Consider the following 21,332-nt stretch of genomic DNA (forward strand, 5'->3'; position numbering starts at 1 on the left):
TTCTCATAAGATTTAATGCACGATTTCTTGTGACAATTGATATTTATTCACGAAAGGCATTTTTATGTCTCTAGAAATAATAAATACTGTCTCAAATTATCCTAAACCAGTGACTAAAAGACAATTCAGAGGTTTCTTTGGACTTGTAAGAAATTGCAGGTCCTGGGTGACTAACATTTTATGAGATTATGCTTCTCTCTCCCTCAGACCTACATATTCTTCACTGTAACTTGCTGAACCCTGCTACCATCTTCCTTTGCTTAAATTGAGTCAAACTGGTTTCCCGAAATTAGACTCTTGAGTCTAGATTTACAAGAAACACCCTTAAGTAATCAGAATGGGTACTCAATGTTGATGGCTCCTGTACCAAAAATTTTAAAGGAAAATACCAAGCCAAGTATGCCATCACAATTCAGTATGAATTATTAGAAAAAAGAGTACCTCAGTTTAATTCAGCCAAATCTGCAAAATTATTTGCCCTCACTTGAGCCTGTGAATTAGCCAAGGATAAGACTGTAAATATCTATGCTTATAGCAATATGCTTTTAGAGTCATCCATCATTTTGTTATGTTATGAAAACCCAAGAGGTTTATAATACCAAATGGCATGCCTATGAAAAGTGAATCTCAAGTTGCCTATCTTCTTTCTGCATTACTGCTACCTTCACAAGTTGCTATCGTAAGAGCTGAAGCTCATATCCACAAATCTGAGTCTGAATATCAAGGAAATACTGTGGCCAATGTTCATGCTAAAGCTGCAGCTCCAGAAACACCTAAGGTACTAAAGCTCTGTAACTTGAATGAGCTCCCTAAGGTTGATCCAAATCAAATAATTTATGATGATTTGTTAATAAGCAATGGTATGCTCCTGAAATGCAACAAGATTGGCATAACAGATGCAAATTTAATAAAAAAACAAAACAAACAAAAAAAAAAAACAGGGACTCATGGAGGGCCCAGGTGGATGCTTGGTACTTCCAGTGTCTTTAAAACTTCCTTTGTCAAAAGTCTTACATTCAAATCATAATGGTATTGATAAGATGACACAAATTATGGAAGAATATTCCTGAAGAGATTGCTCTAAGGTGGCTAGATAGGGATATAATCAATGTATGACTTGTCAAACTCATAATCCTGGCAAGACCATTCAAGTGGCCCCAGGAACAACTCCCCAGCCATGAGACCCATTTGAACATTTACAGATGTTTCATTCAATTTCCCATCTTTATGGGTTATTAATATGTGTGTATAACAATTGCACGGTTTTTGGATGGATGGAAGATTTTCCCTGTTAAAAGGTGGATGCAATTACTATAGTCAAAAAATTATTGGAAAATGTTTTTCCACTTTGGGGAATTGCAAATAAAATTTCTAGTAATAGACAGACTCATTTCACTGTATAAACTGTAAAACAACTAAACAAGATTATTCGAACATTATGGTATTATCATTGCCCCCAGTATCCCCAGTCTTTCAGCAAAGGCTGAATACGCCAATGGCATTTTAAAATTAGAACTGGCAAAACTAATGGAAACCACAGGATCACCTTGGTCTAAGGTGTTGCCTTTAGCTCTTATGATCTACACCTTTTAGAAAACATAATTGACTTTTTATGAAATGGTTATTTGATTATCCATGCTTTCAATGATAGAATCCCATGTTCATCCAGTACTTATAAACTCTGACACATCCAATATTATAAAGCATTAATTCAATATTCCAAAGTATATTTACAACAGGTAAAATAAATTTTCAAAACTCACTGCCTCATGATGACTTCATGCCCCACACATTGGAACTTGATGACTGGATGTTCTGAAAAAGACATCAATGAAAAACTGTACTTGAGCCTCACTGAAAAAAAAAATCCTATTATGCTCTTTTAACTTCTCATACAGTAGTTAAACTACAAGGCATCAAAACTTGGGTCCATATCTCTCAACTAAAAAGTTTCCTCAGACTATTGGACATGTCAAGCCACAGTCGACTTATTAAGTATATTGAAGGAATAGTTTTCCCCAGAAGCAGATGACAACATGAGGTGGACAGCTTCTGCCCAAGAACACGGAACAAGGCCCTCTTGAATTCCCTTTTATCTTTCTAGAATTTGTTCTTAACTTCCAAAATAATTAGAGTAGGATGATTATAATCCTACTACTTTGCAATCTAATGTGCAGTGTTTAAACTCACATTTTTATTTCTATTAGGAACATATACTACAAAAACTGAACACATACTAAGATTTACTCTACAACTCATAACCTTTCTCACTAACCCAAATAATTGATAGTTATGTAGCCATCTAAAGGCTTGGGAAGGCTGGATGCAGTGGTTCATGCCTGTAGTCCCAACATTTTTGGAAGCCAAGGCAGAAGGATCATTTGAGCCCAGGAGTTCAGGACCAGCCTGGGCAATACAGTAAGGCTCTGACTCCACAAACATTTTTTTTTTTTTTAAATAGTCAGGGATGGTGGCAGGCAGTCCATTATGTAAGGCAGATAACAGTTTTGGATGCTGGACAGGTCAATATACAGGACATATCAAGAAAGGGAGTTAATCATATTTAATTGATGACTAAATGCATGAATTACTTTATCAAATTCAAAGAAATGTCTTTTGCTCCTATTCTGGTTTAAACCACAATCATTCAAACTGACAATGTGCACATGCCAACAGGACAAAAAATAATCATGATATTCACCTCACTCCTGATTGCTGGGTAGTGGGATCTGTCTTAATACCTTATCTCAGTAATATTGGATTGTTCATTCTGTGTGGTAATAAGACCTAAAACTGTTTTCCATTCAAACAATTTGGACACTGTGATTTGGGTTCTTTCTCACCCCAATTAACTAAATATGACTTTATAAATGCAAGTCTAATTCTTAACAGGACCATTTGTACATAGAACAACCCCCCTCTTCAATAAGTAAGTTTCTCATGAGCTTCAAAACCTCATTATATGAAGAATTTTTGGATCTTATTCTCTTTCTAGAGAACTCTGCCCTCAACTGGGAGTGTCTAAATTAGAAAAATCACTTACCAGTATTTCTGCAACTCTTGCAAAATAATTTAATGGTACCTTAAATTCTCTTCAACTGATAATATCTGAAGTAAGACGTTTAACCTCAGTAGTATAGACGCTCCCCAACCTACAATGGGGCTACATCTGGATAAGGCCATCATAAATAAAAAAAAAAATCTCAAGTTGACAACACATTTTAGACTTATATTTTTAATTTACCATGGGTTTGTTGGGACATAATCCCATCTTAAGTCAAGGAGCCTAGTAAAAACGTATCCCTTTTATACCATCAAGTTGAAAAATTATGAGTGCAAGCATTGTAAGTTGAGGACCTTCTATACTTCAAAGCAGAAAAGTTCCCGATACCCTAACTACTCAGCAAGGAAGAGCTTGTGTGCTTACTGGAGGAAAATGCTGTTTTTATGTCAATAAACAAGGAATTTTAAGCCCAGAATCTGGAGACCTAAAAGATAAAATTCAAATATTCTACCTCATTGGGAAAGCCCAAACAGTTTATCCGTTAATGGTTAAATCTTGGCTCTGGGGGACCTTGGCTTTGGGGTATTTCTCAAATTCCTGGTATTACCCTCCTATTAGTCATATTGACAATATCCACTGTATATTGTATTTTCTCAAGAGGCTTATATGCTTCTCAGCAGCCACTAAATCACTGGATGATCTCCAGGAGAAGTGAAGGACAGAAACTATATGAACTCAAATCATAATAACCTATTAAAATTTTAATATGCAATTTTTAGATGATCATGGGAGAAGCAAACAATATGTGGTGACTGAGAGTCACACTTATTAGTTGGTCACACTCCCAGTTAACTGAGATTGTGACCAAGAGGGAAGAATGTTAAGGATATACTTTTTAGAGGCCACAGTTTGATTATCCCCCTAAACAGACATTCATAGCCATATAAGTGAAAATTAAAACTGTCCCGATTCCCCTGAATTACTAGCTGGAACCATAAACACAATTCAAGCTCTCCCAGGTCAGCATGACCTTACAATTTCCAGCCTATTAGCTATCAACAGATAAGCTTATAGAGCACAGTGGCCTGAAAAGGTGTTTCAACTAGCCAATCTCGATAGAGAATAATGTTCTTCCTCATTCACACTTTATAAACTGTCCTGTAACTGCTGTGGGCTGAGCTTTTTAATGCTTTCAGTTTGAAGTTCCCCAGATCATGGCCTGTACCTTAAAAACTTTTAGATTGTTCTAACTTGATCTAGTTTTATTTTTTTCAAGCTGAAAAGTACAGGTTAAAGCTGGGTTTAGGCGCAAGGAAGCTGGACACAAGTGATGTCACAAAGACTGTGTCTTCCCCATGTTGCTCAGTTCTGCTTTCCTCCATGTTGGCTTCCTTCAGTAGTAATTCAAGGCTTTTATCATATCCACAATGCAACCCCAATAGCTTAAGCAAAAGATCCAGTCACTTTGATGAGGGGGATAGAACACTGATTGTTTAGTCTGGGTTATTATTTCCATCTCTAGGTACAGAGACAGAGGGCAGAAAAGTGTTGGCCAAGGAAAAACCATGAAGCAGGTACCAGGAAAAAGGGGAATGGATGCTGGGCACCCAAAGACAACACATGCCCACCAACACATGCCCAAGTGCATTACTTGATCTGTGAAAAAGAGTGAGGAATTGTAATTCACCTCAAAAAAGTGTATTTTTAGGATCCTTGAATTAATAAACATAGAATATCAAATTATGAAAGATACAGCTATAACTGTTTCTCCTATTGTAGTATGATATTCAGTACTTGACATTTTACTTTATAGGGGACATTAAACATTCAAGAGAAGGCAGATGAGGTTGTCCTAAAAATATATATGTAGAAAGATTTACAAAAAGATAGTTGAAGATACCAGGAAATGTTTGTTTTGGAGAAAAGAAGACTTAGGGGATACAGGATCTGTGTCTTCAAAGATTTATAGCCCTTACTACTGGGAACAGCTCTAGAGGGTACAGTCACAACATCCGGTGGAAGATTTAGGTTCCAGATAAGAAACTACCCTCTAACAATGAAGGCTGCCAAACAATAAGATGGGTCGACCCTTAAGTCTGGGATGACTCCTTGTCATTAAAAATATTCAAACAGGGTTTGGATGATTTAACTTCTGGAAGGCTACTGAAGAGTCTCCTGAGGACGCTGCATAGTAGGATAGCATTTAACTTCAAAGTTAGGCTCTAAAGTCAGTAAGGCAAAAATCACATATGTCAAAATTGCCTTGAAAATCACCTGTAAAGTATGATATATGAATCATGGTTTTGGGACATGTGATGCATATGTACAAATGTATATTTAAGAATGCACAATAAAGAATGCAATTTTTTAAATACTGGCATCACAAAACCCTGTAAGAGGTTTTGTAGATATGTGGGAACCAAATAAAGCAACCATTGCAATCACTGATTCAAGTATCCTATTTCACGTTCCCTTTGGGGCACATACTAATGGGGTATAATAGTAGGTACATTGCTGTAAACACCTCATTCTTTGCTCTCACAGGGATGTTTGGTTGAATCACCCTATTATACAACAAAGAATTTGACTAGCTTTTGTCCCTGGTTCCTGGGAGGGAGACTAAATCCTTGGAGTTTCCCAATTAACAGCAATGCCTTTGTTATTCATGAACCTCTTAGATCACACCTGAGTTTATGGTAAGAGATGAGATTACTCAAGATGGGGGATGGTCACCAGAAAAACCTACTACATGAGGAGAGCTTTGGGACTTTGAGCCAGCCTGACCTCCAGGAAGGGTAGAGGGGCTAGAGATTGAGCAGTCCATGGTCAATGACAAGCAATCATGTCTACATAGTGAGACCCCAGTGAAAACTCTGGACATTGAGCTGAGTGCGGAAACTTCCTGGTTTTTGAGCCCATCAATGTGCCAGAGGGTGGTGCATGCTGGTTCTATAGAAATAGGGCATGGAAGCTTTGCATTCAGGACCCTCCCAGTCCTTGTCCTGTCATCTTTGTTTGGCTAGTTCTGATTTACATCTTTTATAAAACTGTAATTGTATATACAGTGCTTTCCTGAGTTTTGTAAGTTGTTCTAGTGAATTATCAAACTTAAGGGTGTTGTGGGAATCTATGAATTTGTAGCTAGTGGTCAGAAGTGTGGGTGGGCTGAGAACCCCTGAAGTGGGGTCGGCATTTGAAGTAAAGGTAGTCTTGTTGGTGACTATGCCCTTAAACCTGTGAAGTCTGACACCAACACTGGGTGATTAGCATTGAAGTTGCTTGGCAGTATGTCAGTTGGTGTCACAGCATGTCCTAACTTAAAGAAATACAGAAGGTGGTTGTATAACCTCCAAAGAGCCTTGTTATTCTTAAATTCTATTTTCTTAAGGCAAAGAACCAAATAAAATTAATACTTTTATTCTGGCACATCGATAAGTGATTAGGCAATTATCTCTTTCACTATCTCGCTTTATGAAATTTGTGTTCAAAAAATGCAAGAAAAATGCAACGCAGGAGTCTTTAGCACACGAAATCTTAGCTTAAAGAAGCTAAGGTCTAATGATGGAACAACAGTTTGTCCACAGTGAGGCTAGGCCAATTAGAAATAGAAGGCAGAGCCCCTTTTTCTAAATCAGAACATGGCCTGGAAGACACCAACATTCTAATAACAATATGAGCATGCCCACAGCCTAAAGGCTTAAGAGTTGCCAAGACTTTTCTTTCTCCTCCTTCAGAGAAATGTGAGTCAAAAATACCCCCTGCCAATCTTATAGTAATGTAGGGGGAGGGGAACTCTACTTGCAAGGTCTTTTGGGGCCAGAAGGACAAGGCATTATTTTCCCAGTCCCTAAGAGCGGTAGCGTTCATCCCAAACCCATCTATTCAAATCCCTTATGAGGACCCGGAGATGCTGCGCTGTTCCCTTGGCACGGAAGGGCAGAGAATGAATTCCCAGAGAACAGAATCGGGAACAAGGGCAGAATACAGGTGATCTTCTCAGCTGACTGTAAAGAAGAACTTTCTGGTGGAGGGGCACCCTTGGGAGATAGGGAACAAACACCGTATTGCCAGCAGAGTCTAAGCTGAGGGCCACAGCCGCATCCTGGGGACGGGTGGATAAGAATGAACACACAGAAGGAGCCAAGACACCGATGATATCTAGATCCCTGTAGTTCTGACAGTCTAGTTCTAACCTGGCTGTAGTTTCAAAGAAAAACCAGAGAAAATAATCTCACATAAGGAGCTTTGTCAGCTGTGTTCTTACCACAAATATTCTTCAACAATAAATCTCACTGGAATATCTAGTGGCATGACGCTATTTAGTGCAGTTAAGGGAGATTTTAGAATTACTGCAATGCCATTTAAATTCATTATCTAATGCTAATTAAAATGATCTGTGTGGCTGTCACCAAGGAAAATCTTGTTAGGGAAACTGATGAGGTGCAGCGAGCTCTCTGGTACTGAGCTGAGAGCAGATGTGTGCCATTGACAATTAAGACTGAGAGAATTAACCTGGCCGTGCACCCAGCCTCGGGCAGGTTTAGGGGCCAGCCAGGCATCTAAAGAGCACTTGAATGAACAGCAGACCTGCCTGTGACCCTCTCTGCCAGTCACTTTGGGGCAGTCACCTCACTTGTTTGGGTTGGGTTAGATTAGTGATTTTAAATCTTGATGCACATTAGAAATACTGAGGGAATTTTTAATCCAGATTCCGCACCTAAACCAATTAAATAAGAATCCCTGGAGGTAGGGCCTAGGCATAAGTATTTTACAGCTCCTAGGATGATTCCAGTGTGAAGGTGGGGTCGATTACTACTGCATTTGATGGTCCCTAAGGACCATGCCCATTTCCAGACTAATTGAGGGATGAAAAATCATTGGCTTACTTCATCACTCCATTGCAGACATTGGTTATCAGGAGTGTGACTCAACTGAGTATTCCATGTATCAGCTAGGTGGTAGCTGCTGTCAAACCATGGTCCATGTCTTGGTTATTTTTGTAAATACCTAGCACATCCTAGGTGCTCAGTACTCTTTTGACAAATGAATGGTTCAGAGGCCAACAATTCAGTTTGCAGTTCACCCTTTCTACTTCATTTTGGGTGGCATTTTAACCATTTTTGCTGCTCTTTATCACCAGAATGAGTTACAAATTTTAAATGATGTATTAAATTCATCTTTAATGAATTTAATACATTAAATTCAAAAACTGCACAAAATAGCAGTGGCTTAAACAAAAAGAAGTTTATTTCTCTAACACAGAAAACACTGGCTTTCAAAATATAGTCCTTGAACCAGCATGATCCATATCACCTGGGAAATTGTTAGAAATGTAAACTCTTGGGCTTCAAACCAGACCTACCAAAATAGAAACTGTGGGGTGTGGCACAGAAATCTGTTTTAACAAGCCCTCCAGGGGATTTAAGAACCACTGCCATAAAGGAATTTGAGAGGTAGACAGGGCAAGGCTAGTATAGCAATTTCATAAACTTGGGACCTGGACTCACCTGCTCACCATCTCTTCACCCCTAAGCCGCAAACCTTGTCCACATGAAATGTTATGGCTGCTGGAGTTCCAGCCATCACATCCAAGTTCACAGGAGGATGGAGAAAAACTTAGAGTAGGGTACTCTTCTTTCACATGACTTCCTGTCTGAGAGGACTTCTTGTCCTCTTACATCTCACTGGCACAAAACCTTTTCTGTGAAGAAAACTAGAAAATGTTATTTTAGCTGGACACATGACCACCCAGCTAAAAATGAAGGTTCTATTCCTTAGGTGCTAAGACAGTAATCTAGTTGTTTCTGCCTTAATTATTCAACAGTGGTAATAAAGGAAACTAAAACTTATGAGTGCTGATATATCCAGGCACTGTGTTAAATTCCTTATGACAGTATCTTATTTAACCTTCATAACTCTATGGGGAATTGTTTTTCTCATTTTGTAGAGTTAAAAAAAAAACTGGGGTTATTATAGATTGGTTAATGTCCTTAATGTCGCATAACTAGGAAATGGAGAATTTCAACCCAGGCGGTTTATCTGCGACACACGCATTCTTAGCCTCTAAAATGTGCTATTCTGATAAAAATTCTGGAGATGAAAAATGAGTAATAACTGACACTTTATATCTGTTCCTCATTAGCAGGAATAATATAACACTGGTTTTTCCATCATTTGATTAGCTTGAGCTTGCAAAGCAACTCCCACCGCACTCCAAATGGCTGATTTGTTCTAAGACTGTATTTTCAGGTCACTTAGGACAGGTCTGCAGTGGTGTCAGCACATTAAGAAGGATTGGGGCTAATGCTGGGGAGAATCCAGGGCTCATGGGACCTGAGGCTTGTATAATTTAGGATCCCCTATTAAGAAAAACAAAAACAACATTAAGTTGTGAATACACAATTAGGTAGTGGGCTTTGGAGTGCCCAGCAAGTGAGAGGCAGTGATAGTTAAGCCTCAAGGCTTCATGGGAAAATCTACCTCCAGCATAATGCTTCCTCTCCCAGCACTGCTTGCCAGTAGCACCGAGGACACAGTGCAGGTCACTGACATCAAGCAATCATCAATTCTAGAAGAAAATACTGGAGATGACATTGATCAGTGGTCTTCTAACTTTAGTTTGTTCTTAATGGCAGAACCCTGCTACAAAAGGAAACCTTGCTGAATCTGAACACAGTGAACAGATAAAATGTGGCTGCTCTGGTTGGAGATGAGGTAGTATTGGTCAGAAGTCCCATCTGCTCTTACCCATAGTGTAATCTCCCAATGAGTTCTTCTTGCCTGCTGCACAGATAAGCTCAATTCACTGAGACAGCATTATTGCAGTAAAGAGTTTAATTAGCGCAAGGCTGGCCAAGCAGAAAAACTGGAGTTATTACTCAAATCAGTCTCCCTGAGAATTTGGAGGCTAGAGTTTTAATAATTTGATGGGCAAGGAACTAGCAAATGGGTGCTGTTGATTGGTTGGGGATGAAATCATGTGGGAAACGGTCCTTGTGTGCTGAGCCCACCTCGGGGTAGGGGCCATAGGACTGGTTGAGTCTTTAGTCATGGGTCCAGGTGGGGTCATTTACTTGCCAGGATGCAAAAGTCTGAAACACATCTCAAATGACCACTCTTATGTTCTCCAAAAGTGATGTTATATACTGGAGCACTTGGGGAAGTCACAAACCTTGTGACCTCTGGCCACGTAACTGCAGAGCAGTAAGGGATTAAAGTCCACCTACCTTTTAGCAGAATTCAGGCCCCTTCCATAATCCTATCTTATGGTGTTTCATTAGTTTTACACAGACAGTTTCAGTCCCTGAATAAGGAGGGGGCCAGTTTTAGGGAGGGACTATCATCATCCTTGCTTTAAAGCTGAACTATAAACTAAATTTTTCCCATGGTTAACGGGATGGTTAATAACGGGTGTCAACTTGATTGGACTGAAGGATACAAAGTATTGATCCTGGGTGTGTCTGTCAGGGTGTGGTCAAGGGAGATTAACATTTCAGTCAAGGGTGGATCACTAGGTCAGGAGTTCAGTATTAGCCTGGCCAATATGGTGAAACCCCCGTCTCTACTAAAATTACAAAAATTAGCTAGGCGTGGTAGTGCACACCTGTAGTCCCAGCTGCTTAAGAGGCTGAGGCAGGAGAATCTCTTGAACCCAGGAGGCAGAGGTTGCAGTGAGCCGAGATCACACCACTGCACTCCAGTCTGGGTGACAGAGCAAGCTCCACTCAAAGAAAAAAAAAGAAAGGAAAGAAAGGAAAGAAGAAAGAAAGAAAGAGAGAGAGAGAGAGAGAGAGAAAGGAAAGAAGTAAGAAAGAAAGAAAAAGAAAGAAAGAAAGAAAGAAAGAAAGAAAGAAAGAAAGAGAAAGAAAGAAAGAAAGAAAGAAAGAAAGAAAGAAAGAAAGAAAGAAAGAAAGAGAAAGAAAGGAAAGAAAAGAAAGAAAGAGAAAGGCAAACCTACCCTTAGTCTGGATGAGCCCAATCTAATCAGCTGCCAGCACAGCTAGAATATAGGCAGTCAGAAAAATGTGAAAAGAGACTCTGGCCGAGCCTCCCAGCCTGTATCTTTTTCCAGTGCTGGATGCTTCCTGCCCTCAAACATTAGACTCCAGGTTCTTCAGTTCTGGAACTTGGACTGGCTCTCCTTGCTTCTCAGCCTGCAGACGACCTATTGTGGGGACTTGTGATCATGTGATGATACTTAATAAACTCATATATATATATACTCCGAAATATATATAGAATGTGTGTGTGTGTGTGTGTGTATATATATATATATATATATATATTCCATTAGTTCTGTCTCTCTAGAAAACCCTTAAACAGTTAGCTTGGGCTACGCTCAGGAAAAAGCGAGGACAGCCAGCCTGTGAGGCTAGAAGATGGGGTCAGCCATGCTAGACTCCTCTCACTGTCATCTTTGCAAAGGTGGTTTCAGTTGCAGCTCCTGAGGCATCTTGGGGCATCCTGGGGTCTCAAGGAACCTATCTGAAAACCACCTGATCTATTCTAAGCCCCTCTTCTTATGGGGGAGAGAACAAAGACCCAGGCAGACTAAATAACTCACCCTAGGTCATCACCTGGTTACTGGCAGGGTGGGGACTACAACTGTTAACTATCCACAGATCTTTTCACTATACCATAATAATCCTTTGATTTCTAGGCCAGCCTTCAAAAGCCTTTTATTGAGCTGTCTCTTGCGTTATCCCACATGTAGTATTTGTAGTATAAGATAGAGCCAAACCACAAGGTATTACCCATTTCTATGAGAAAAGTCAGAAAATGTCTCCTCCACTGCAGCCCTAGTAGACAAGGGGCGGGTACTCCCTCAGCTTAAGTCACTAGAGGTTACTCCTGAACTGCTGTTCTTTCTCCCCTTATTTCACCCTGTACCACTAGCCAAGTCCCTGGCACACCCTGGGGAAGGCAAGAGGCAGGGAATGGAACCAGTGGGTAGCATTTGTACCACTGAAAGGGAAAAAGCAATAGTTCCTTGGGTCATGGGGACATAAAATTTATAAGTTGTGTATAGAGAGAAGCTACCTTATTGTATGAAAAAGAAAACAGATATGCAATGAAATATTACACATAGGCACATGGCTATTTTCTTTTTCATCTTTGATTTTTGTTGCTGACTGATTTAAATATGGGCTGCAAATTTAATCCTCCTCACTTGCTGGAATTTCATGTCTTCTTCTGACTATGCTTCTGGTTCTGGCAAAATTTTGCCTTAAGGAATTTCTCCAATGATATTTTAACTCGATGCTCATTTTCATGGCAGTATCACTGCTTTTTGCTCACCTAGTTCTTACAATAAACGTTTTCATCGTGTTGTCTGCTTTTTCTTTCATAGCTTTTCTTGATTCAAACAATTCTCAAGTAAGTGGGCAAAATTACTTCATTTAGGTCTTCCAATTAGAAAAGAAAAATTCTTCCATCAGTCCTATGCTTTCCTCAATTATAAAATTTAACTTAAAAATTGCAAACTGGTAAAGGGCTTAATGTTAACCAGTAACTAAAACTGTGTATTTCAAAGGCTTTCTTTAAAACAAAAGAAACCTAAAATGCAATCTAAATGTAACAGGATCACTTCCCACAGAATAGTCACATCATGACCACAGTTGACAACAAATGGTAACTGAAAACAGTTTGTTCTTCTACTCGGGAAATGGGTATCAGCTGGCTTTTAAAAGGAGTGAATAAATCTCTTAGGTTCTGTTTTGTATCACTCCATTTCACACTGCTATAAAGACACTACTAGATAATTTACAAAGAAAAGAGGTTTAATAGACTCACAGTTCTACATGGCTGGGGAGGCCTCAGGAAACTTAAAATAATGGTGGAAGGGGAAGTAGACATGTCTTACATGGCGGCAGGAGAGAGAAGAAAAAGCAAAAGAGGAAGAATCCTTTATAAAACACAGATCTCATGAGATCTCAGTCACTATAACAAGAACAGCATGGGGGAAACCGCCCCCATAATCCAATCACCTCCCTCCTTCAACTCGTGGGGATTACAGGTCCCCCATTCCAGGATTACAATTCCAGATGAGATTTGGGTCGGGACACAAAGCAAAACCATCAGTTGTACAAAAAGGTAGCAAAATCACAATTACTTCTAAAGTGCAATACAGAAACAAAAGGCTACCTTGTGATGTTAGAATAGTAAAAACATGATTCTCACATAAATATATGTCAAAACTCATTCATGAGAAAACAAGCAGGTAAAACTAGTTCAAAAGAGGATACAGTGGGCTGAATTATAAATGTACATTTTTCTGTAGGTCCATGTAAGAAAAGGAAGTCTATTGGAATAAGATTGCAATTAGATTAACACCAGGTAATAAATAGGGCAATAAAACTAATTTCTGGAGTTGTCTCTACTGTTGGGCAGAAATCATTTGCAACTTACTGATATTCTACTCAGCATCATCCTCCTTCCCAGAGTCTGGGCCCGAACAGAATAACAGGTCAAACAAAATCACACCCCCCTAGAAAGACAAATAGCCCTGTGGTTTTGCAGACCAAGCCCTAGTATGTCTTTATATGGGACAAATCTTTTTGCCTTACCTCTAGGCTTTGGATAATTTTACTTAACAGTGGTAGAAGTTTTTTGCTTTGGTCTTTTTTTTTTTTTTTTATATCTGTAAACTACAATCCTGTTGGGAATCAAAAAAGGCAAGAAATATTTGGATCCATCTGGGGAATCATACACACAGTTTTACAAGGCATCTTCACATACAGTCTTGATTCTGAACCCAGCCTCCTGAGATATTCAGATATGATCCCTACCTTCACAAATAAGAAAATAGGGGTTCCTAAAGATTGTGACTTGCCCACATTCCTGGTCAGAACCAGGGGTAATCTGCAAAGCCAGATCTTCTGAAAACAAACACCAACGGCTTTTCACTGTGGTGCTGCTCTCAACAACCCCTCACAATGCAGAGAAATTTCTGGTTTAAAAAACCCTTGACAAATTGACAGAGCATGAAGCAGGTGATTTTATTGTATAGACGGGGAAACCGAGGACCATGATCACCTGCCTAGCAAGTGACAGAACCCAAATCATGTCCAAGTTCCCCAAACAAGGCAAAGGCTAGTTCCTCCACAAAACAATCACCTGCAGTTAGTCCACTTTGTCCCTGGCGCTGACCCAAATTTCATATCAGGATGCCAAGATCACCAAACAACTTGAAGCCCCCACTTCTCTGCTGTACCTCTGCCTATAAGACCAGGTATGTGAGTTCAATTCACCCCTTTCTCCTGCCCCAAGAAACAAACTCTCTTGCTAACCTGTCTAGCTTTCTGCCATATACCTCAGCAAGGTTACAGACTTCACAGGAAGGTGTTAATAACAGGCAACAGCTAGAGGTGCTTTTTCACCAGGGTTATTTGTATTTTAAAAGAAGCCCATTTTGGCCTAAGTACTTGCACCTTTTCCTCCCCAATCTATAGGCAGAAGTGATTACAAGGAGCCTGCAAACTCAACCTTAGCCAAAGCACCAGCTGCTGATGGAAGGAAGACTCACATTTTGATTATGTTTCAAATTGTAAATAACATATTTTAAAGTGGTACTGATTTATGGGTGTTCTTATGCGTGTAGAGGCAGAAGCTGCTGAAATGTTTAATGGGAAAATCTCAAGGAGGGGAAAAAGACACAGTGAAGTGTGATTATTTTCATTTTTAAAATGATGAAAATGAAGCAGAGAGGGTATGTAACTTACAAAGGTCATCCAGCTACAGAGCCAGGCTTCAAATGTGGTTCCAGGCCTGTGCTCCCAGCCACTATTTTATATTGCCTTTAATTTCACCTGATTTTCATTTTCCAAAAGGACGTGATTTATATGCAAGCTTATAGCAGAAAACACCTCATGCCAACCCTGCTCATCTGTAGGAAGGTCCAGCAATAAAGATAACTTTTGAGGGGTGAAATGCTACTATAGAAAAGCAAAACAGGCTTATGGAGGCTGGGAAACATTTGAGAGAGGAAAAGACGGAACTGTATTTTACCAACTACAACACTTTGACTCTAAGACGTACCCTTATTTTATCTATTACTCAGGAAGTAAACTGTCTATTAAACAATGGTCATGCTAATATGCAACTGACTATAAGCGACACCCTGAAAAATTTGTTAAATGCAAAATAAAAATGTACATTTTTAGAATTGATGAAATATAGTAACACGCAGGCAGGCAGCCCAGGCCATCATCTAAGTTTGAGATCCCAGGGGAAGAGAGAGCATCTTTCATGATTTTTCTTGCAGAAACTGACTTGATGTTATTACATTCAACAGTAGGCAGCAGATGTTTTAGCCAGAGAACTGTAAGTGCTCTGGTTTCAGCCTCATGCCAGATCCTGATATGGTACTACTTAGTATTAAGAGTACAGACTGTCCCCGACTTATAATAGATCAACTTATGATATTTTTTTTTCTTTTGAGACAGAGTCTTGTTCTGTCACCCAGGCTGGAGTGCAGGGACATGATCTCAGCTCACTGCGACCTCCACCTCCCAAGTTCAAGCGATTCTCCTGCCTCAGCCTCTCGAGTAGCTGGGATTATGGGCGTGTGCCAGCACGCTCAGCTAATTTTTGTATATTTGGTACAGACAGAGTTTCACCATGCTGGCCAGGCTGGCTTTGAACTCCTGACCTTAACTGATCCCCCAACCTTGGCCCCTCAAAGTATTGGGATTACACATGTGAGCCACTGCACCCAGCCTACTTAAGATTTTTCAACTTTGCAAAAGTCAAAATGATGAAGCAAAGCAATACAAATTCAGAATGCTCTTCAACTTACCATGGGACATGTATACTTTATCCATTAATTAATCACGGTAGCCAAGGGAGTGCTGTGGTTCAGAAGCCAGAGTCACATGCCACTGTGGTTGAGGCAAATCATAATTCCACCCCATCCAAATGAGGCGACTGAAACGTAGGAGGAGGTGAACCTGCAGAAAGGTGCCACGCAGATCAAAGTGTATGTCCACCATGGTATTATTACCAAAAGAGTGGATTCCAACAGATATTCAGAACTGGACTTAGAGATTGAGTAACACAAATGGGGCCAAACAGTTGATCTGGTAAGAACAACTGAACCCAGGTCTGGTCTGTTTCCTCAAACGCATATTCCTGCTGCTACAGGTCTTTAAGATTCACAGTTTTCCTATCACTGCCTACTGCTGAATGTGATAACATCAAATCAGTATGTGCTTACTGGTAGGTGTATCAAATAAGAACCTAAGTTTTAAATGCAAGAGGATTTCTATCTAAAAGGAAAGTCTGTTGTCAAGCATCTGGAAGTCATTTTAAGATATCTAAATTAGTCATTATGTTTAATTATAGTCATCAAGAGCTCAAAGTCAGATGATTCCCATGACCTTAACAGAGTCCTCTCACCTTTCACTCAAGTAGTCATCACATATCAAGCACAACTCAGAGCTAATCATCTCCTCCCAAGGTACAATTAACTCCCTAAGAACAAGAGCACATAGACCAAAATTTCTCATTCCCACGTTTTTGCAACTCTGTCCACCTACATTCAGCCATGGGCATGAGCCCATGTTTAAAAACTGGATAAAACATTTTGATGAAAAATATTCCAAACACTTTTTTTTTTTTTTTTTGAGACGGAGTTTCGCTCTCGTTACCCAGGCTGGAGTGCAATGGCGCGATCTCGGCTCACCGCAACCTCCGCCTCCTGGGTTCAGGCAATTCTCCTGCCTCAGCCTCCTGAGTAGCTGGGATTACAGGCACGTGCCACCATGCCCAGCTGATTTTTTGTATTTTTAGTAGAGACGGGGTTTCACCATGTTGACCAGGATGGTCTCGATCTCTTGACCTTGTGATCCACCCGCCTTGGCCTCCCAAAGTGCTGGGATTACAGGCGTGAGCCACCGCGCCCGGCCCAACACTGTTCTTTTATAGGGTGTAATCTGCGGTATCTTCCAGGGCATTGTTGTGGGTACAAACATACACATAGCCATCAGTGTCTGCACACTCTGGAATGCAGAGCAGCCATTTAGTTACTATTCATAAAACATACACAATCCAAAGAGCATACTGTATCTCTCGGTTAAGGCTATTAAAAAATTTACTAATGCATTTGGGGAAGTTAGGGGACTCGGGGCACTTTGGTGGAGGTGTTTTTAAGTTTAGAAAAGATGAAGATGATCATAAACTTAGTTTCCTTAAGCACTATCAAAAGGTAAGACAAAAGTTCAAGTCTTAAATTTTTATGTTTGTTTAGGTCATTAATTTTGGCTTAGAAATAGTTTGATTATGGGCTCCATACTAACAGCTGCTGCTTTGAGACCTTGCGTTCTCTTAACCATTATTCTAAATACATACATCCAAAAATTTGCCAGACTTAAAAGTGACTGATCTGCTAAAATTAAGATGTAACTTTTTCAAAGTTTCACTGAAATAGAAAGAGAAATGCCATCTCATATTTTCAAGAGTGAACCTTTTGAGTTTGGTAAAGTAGGAAGCCATTTCCTCTAAGAGGTCTTTATTCTGTTATGCAAACGCTTATTATACCAGACATTAGTGGAAAATGGGTTTCTCCTTCCTTCTAACAACAGCTGATTCCTAGGAAAAGCGGAGTTTGAGGCAAACTGAAAACTAAAACAAGCTGTATTTTCAAATAAAAGACTTTCTCAGATCCACGAAGTTCATTCATGGAAAAGAAGACCACCATGAAGCCAGGTAGGTTGTTTTGTCTGTTTAAAGCCATTTGTGAATTTCTGCTTAAAAATGGTGTATTGTTGAGTTTATCTCTGTTCCTTCCAGAAAGAGTAAGACTAGAAAAATAAAATTGTATAAACTCACAGAAACAAAGTACACAGGAGAGAAGCCACAGTGGGTGATGGCAGCAAGTATCTGGAAGAACAGGAAGCAGTAAAGAAGGCAGAACTGCGAAAGCGGAATGCCTAACACATGGAGAGAAGCGAGTCAGTTCTCACCATGACAGACCAGAAAATCCCAGCAGCTAGAGGTGCCAGGTACTGGAAAAGGCTGGGGTGAGCCTTGGAATGTAAGACAGGGGGATTGGCCCAAACTGCCTGACTACCACTCCCTACCCTGCCAACAGACTGAGGATGTGTTTTGTGGACTTATGTTGGCTCATTTTCTCAAGACTAGGGAGCCCCAGACATGAGAGCACATGAGGGAGAGGCACTGTGCTGAAAGCAGGTAGGTAAATGAAAATCTGCACACTGACTATTGAGCAAATGAATGCTGGCTGCAGGAGGATTTCTCTGAGGCACTGAATGGACCACAGGAAAGGCTTATGGATACTGACATCTGGAGGGCCCCAGTGAAACAGCAGGATCCACACCTAATCACTGGTAAAGTCAACATTCAAGAAAAGGAAAAGAATGCCCTCTTTCTCATCATTCTAAGGTGTTAAGTGTCTTAAATATATAAGAGAGCTAAAGACCTCTCTAGGAAAGTCTAAACAGAGACCAAAGCAAACAGAAAGAGCAGATGACAGAAAAGCAAGCAAGCAAAGTAAAATAAAGCAATCAACCAGTCAACCATAAAATACAATATCCTAGGAGACATAAGAGATAATGCATAGAAGAAAGAAAAGGACACTTTAATGAAAGGCTGGGAGTGGCCGGCCATGGTAGTTCATGCATTCAGGATTAGCCTTGGCAACATGGCGAAACCCTGTCTCACAAAGAAAATGCAAAAATCAGCCAGGCATGGTGGTGCACGCCTGTGGTTCCTGACGCTTGGGAGGCCGAGGCGGCAGGATCACCTGAGCCAAGGAGGCAGAGGCTGCCGTGAGCTCGAGGTGCACAGCTACACTCCCGCACAGGCGACAGAGCTAGGCCCTGTCTCAAAAACAAACAAACAAACCCAAAACACAAAAGGCTGGCGGAGAAGGTAGAGAAAACATCTCACTCCGAAAGCAAAGCAAAAAACCAAAAATATTAAAAATAGGGAAAAGAAAGAAGATTAGAGGCTCAAGTCATCTCAACTCTTAGTAATAGCTCCAAAGAGAAAGAATAGAGAAAACAGGGGGTTGAGGGGTCCATTTAAAAAAATTAGAGAAAAAAAAAAAAAATGGAAAAACATCTTCCAGGACATCAAACTTTGGCTCTTCTGACTAAAATGGTTCACCAAGTGCCAAGCATAAAGAATAAAAGGAAAATCATACATAACGCATTCCAATGCACACAATCCTGAAATACGAGAAAGCTAGAGACTTAAAAAAAAACGTTGTAAACTTGCAGATTGATCTCTTCCCTTCCCCTAAAAGGTCCGCATATAAAGACTGAGAGAATAAGGATGGCAGTGGACATTAAACTTCTACTACAACTTTGCAGGCTAAAGACAATATTGACCAGCATCTTCAAATTCAGAGGCAAAATTCGTTTTAAACTAGAATCCCATACCCAGCTAAACTAGATATCTGGGTGCAAGGGTAGAATAAAGACACTCAGATTTGCAAGGTCCTTAGAATACATTTTCTCAGGAAGCTATTAGAGGGGGTGCCCCATTGAGAAAAGGGTGTTAAGCAAGAAAGAGATGCATAGGATCTAAGACATGGGCTTTTCATAGGAGAGAAATGAAGGGAAGGCTCAGGATGACGACGGTGGAGGAGTGCAGTTATAGTTCTTCAGGACGTCCTGAAACCCAGGACGGGTGTCTCCAGGAAAAGGTGGAAATGCTCACCAACTTGACATGTTGAATAGCGTGGAAATTGGTATTTAGAGACAGTCAGGTTAGCATACTTTTGGCTGCAAGTTTCAAAAGATCCAACTCAAAACTGACTTAAAATGGAAAATTGGGGTTAATTCTCTCACATAATCAGAAGTTCAGGGCTAGCGCAGCTCCAGGAGTTAACTTGTTAAGCAGCTCAACATCATTAATGTTCCCTTTTCACGAACTCTTGCTCAGCCTTCCTTGGCATATTTGCTATTTCCTGTCAGCCTCCTAGCTTGCAGGCTGGGCTGAGTCCTGCACATACCAAAGCTGATGGGAAGGAAGGGGACTTTCTACAACCCAAGAGACCTAAGAAAACTCTCCCAGGAATACCATCTGTCTTCCAATTTTCACTGGCCAGGCTCCTTCCTAAATCCACCACTGATTTAAGAAATAGGCCCTCAGGACTGGTTCATACCAGCGCTCTTCTGCATAGGACACAAAAGGGAAACAGGTGTACAGCTGGGTGCAGTAATGGATGAGATTGTCAAAATCTCAACACATTCACAACCCGCTCGAGAAATACTAAATTATAACAGTTAGGATATTTAAGCCACCTGGAAAGGAGTAGACACCAGAATAACACAGCAGCCTTGGTGGGCTAAAAAAAGAGGAAAATGGCTGTTGAGTAATTGCTAAGGGTGCCTTCATGAGAAGAATTTAAGCAATTCTGATGAAAAGTTTAGGAAAAATCAATAGAGATGTAGAAACTAAGCAAATGAAAATAAATGAGGCAATGACTAATTCCAGAAAAATTAAAACAGTAGAAGAAATGTAATGGCTGCTCAGTGCTTGAATCAATATTTAACAACATTTATGTAGGTATAACAAGGTAAACCCCGAACACTGACTTCATCAAACATGATGCAATTCTATTGGGAAGGGGGAGAGAAGAGGAGCGGGGAAGAGTGATGGTAAAAGTTCTTAATCTGCATTTCCTGTAATAGGAAGTCAAAAGAAAATAACTGCAACTGATAGATTTAAAAAAAATTACATACACTCTATTTAGACATTTAGTAGAGCAAAGAGTAATTAGAAGTAGTCTGGAGAGGGCAAGGCAGGGGTGCAGGGGAATGGGGCAGAGGAAGGATTCCTGCTTCTACTATAAGCTTTATAAAAGTACTCCCCAAATTATGTAAATATTATTGTATTTTAGTTTCAAGGATGAAACAAAGAGCAGTGGTTCTTTCCTCCATTCTCTGAATGGCTCCTTTATACCGAGAACACAAATCACAACGTCTTAGTCAAACGGAGAACACAAATCACAATGTAGTAGTCAAACAAATGCAAGTTCTACTGTTGCCTTTTCCTCGTTCTCCTCCTCATTCCATCCCAGTTCCTCCAGCTGTCCACCTGCACCCTCATATTTGGGTGATAGGAGAATCCATGTCGAAAGTTACAGGCATCAGCGCTTTTGCTTTTTGGGAAGGATTCGATACACTGTGGCAGGAGGGGTCTTGGTAGTTGGTGGGCTGGAGTAGTCCTGGGACCCCACAGTCTGGGCAGCAAAGGCACAGCCAATTCCCCAGCAGGTGTAACTGCAGTGACACAGATTTGAGTGAGTACCCCGTTACATTAGACTACTTAGAGAAAGCAGCCAGATACTCATAGGCATGAC

This window comes from Cebus imitator, unplaced genomic scaffold, assembly GCF_001604975.1.
Source record: "Cebus imitator isolate Cc_AM_T3 unplaced genomic scaffold, Cebus_imitator-1.0 Scaffold227, whole genome shotgun sequence".
Classification (NCBI taxonomy): Eukaryota; Metazoa; Chordata; class Mammalia; order Primates; family Cebidae; genus Cebus; species Cebus imitator.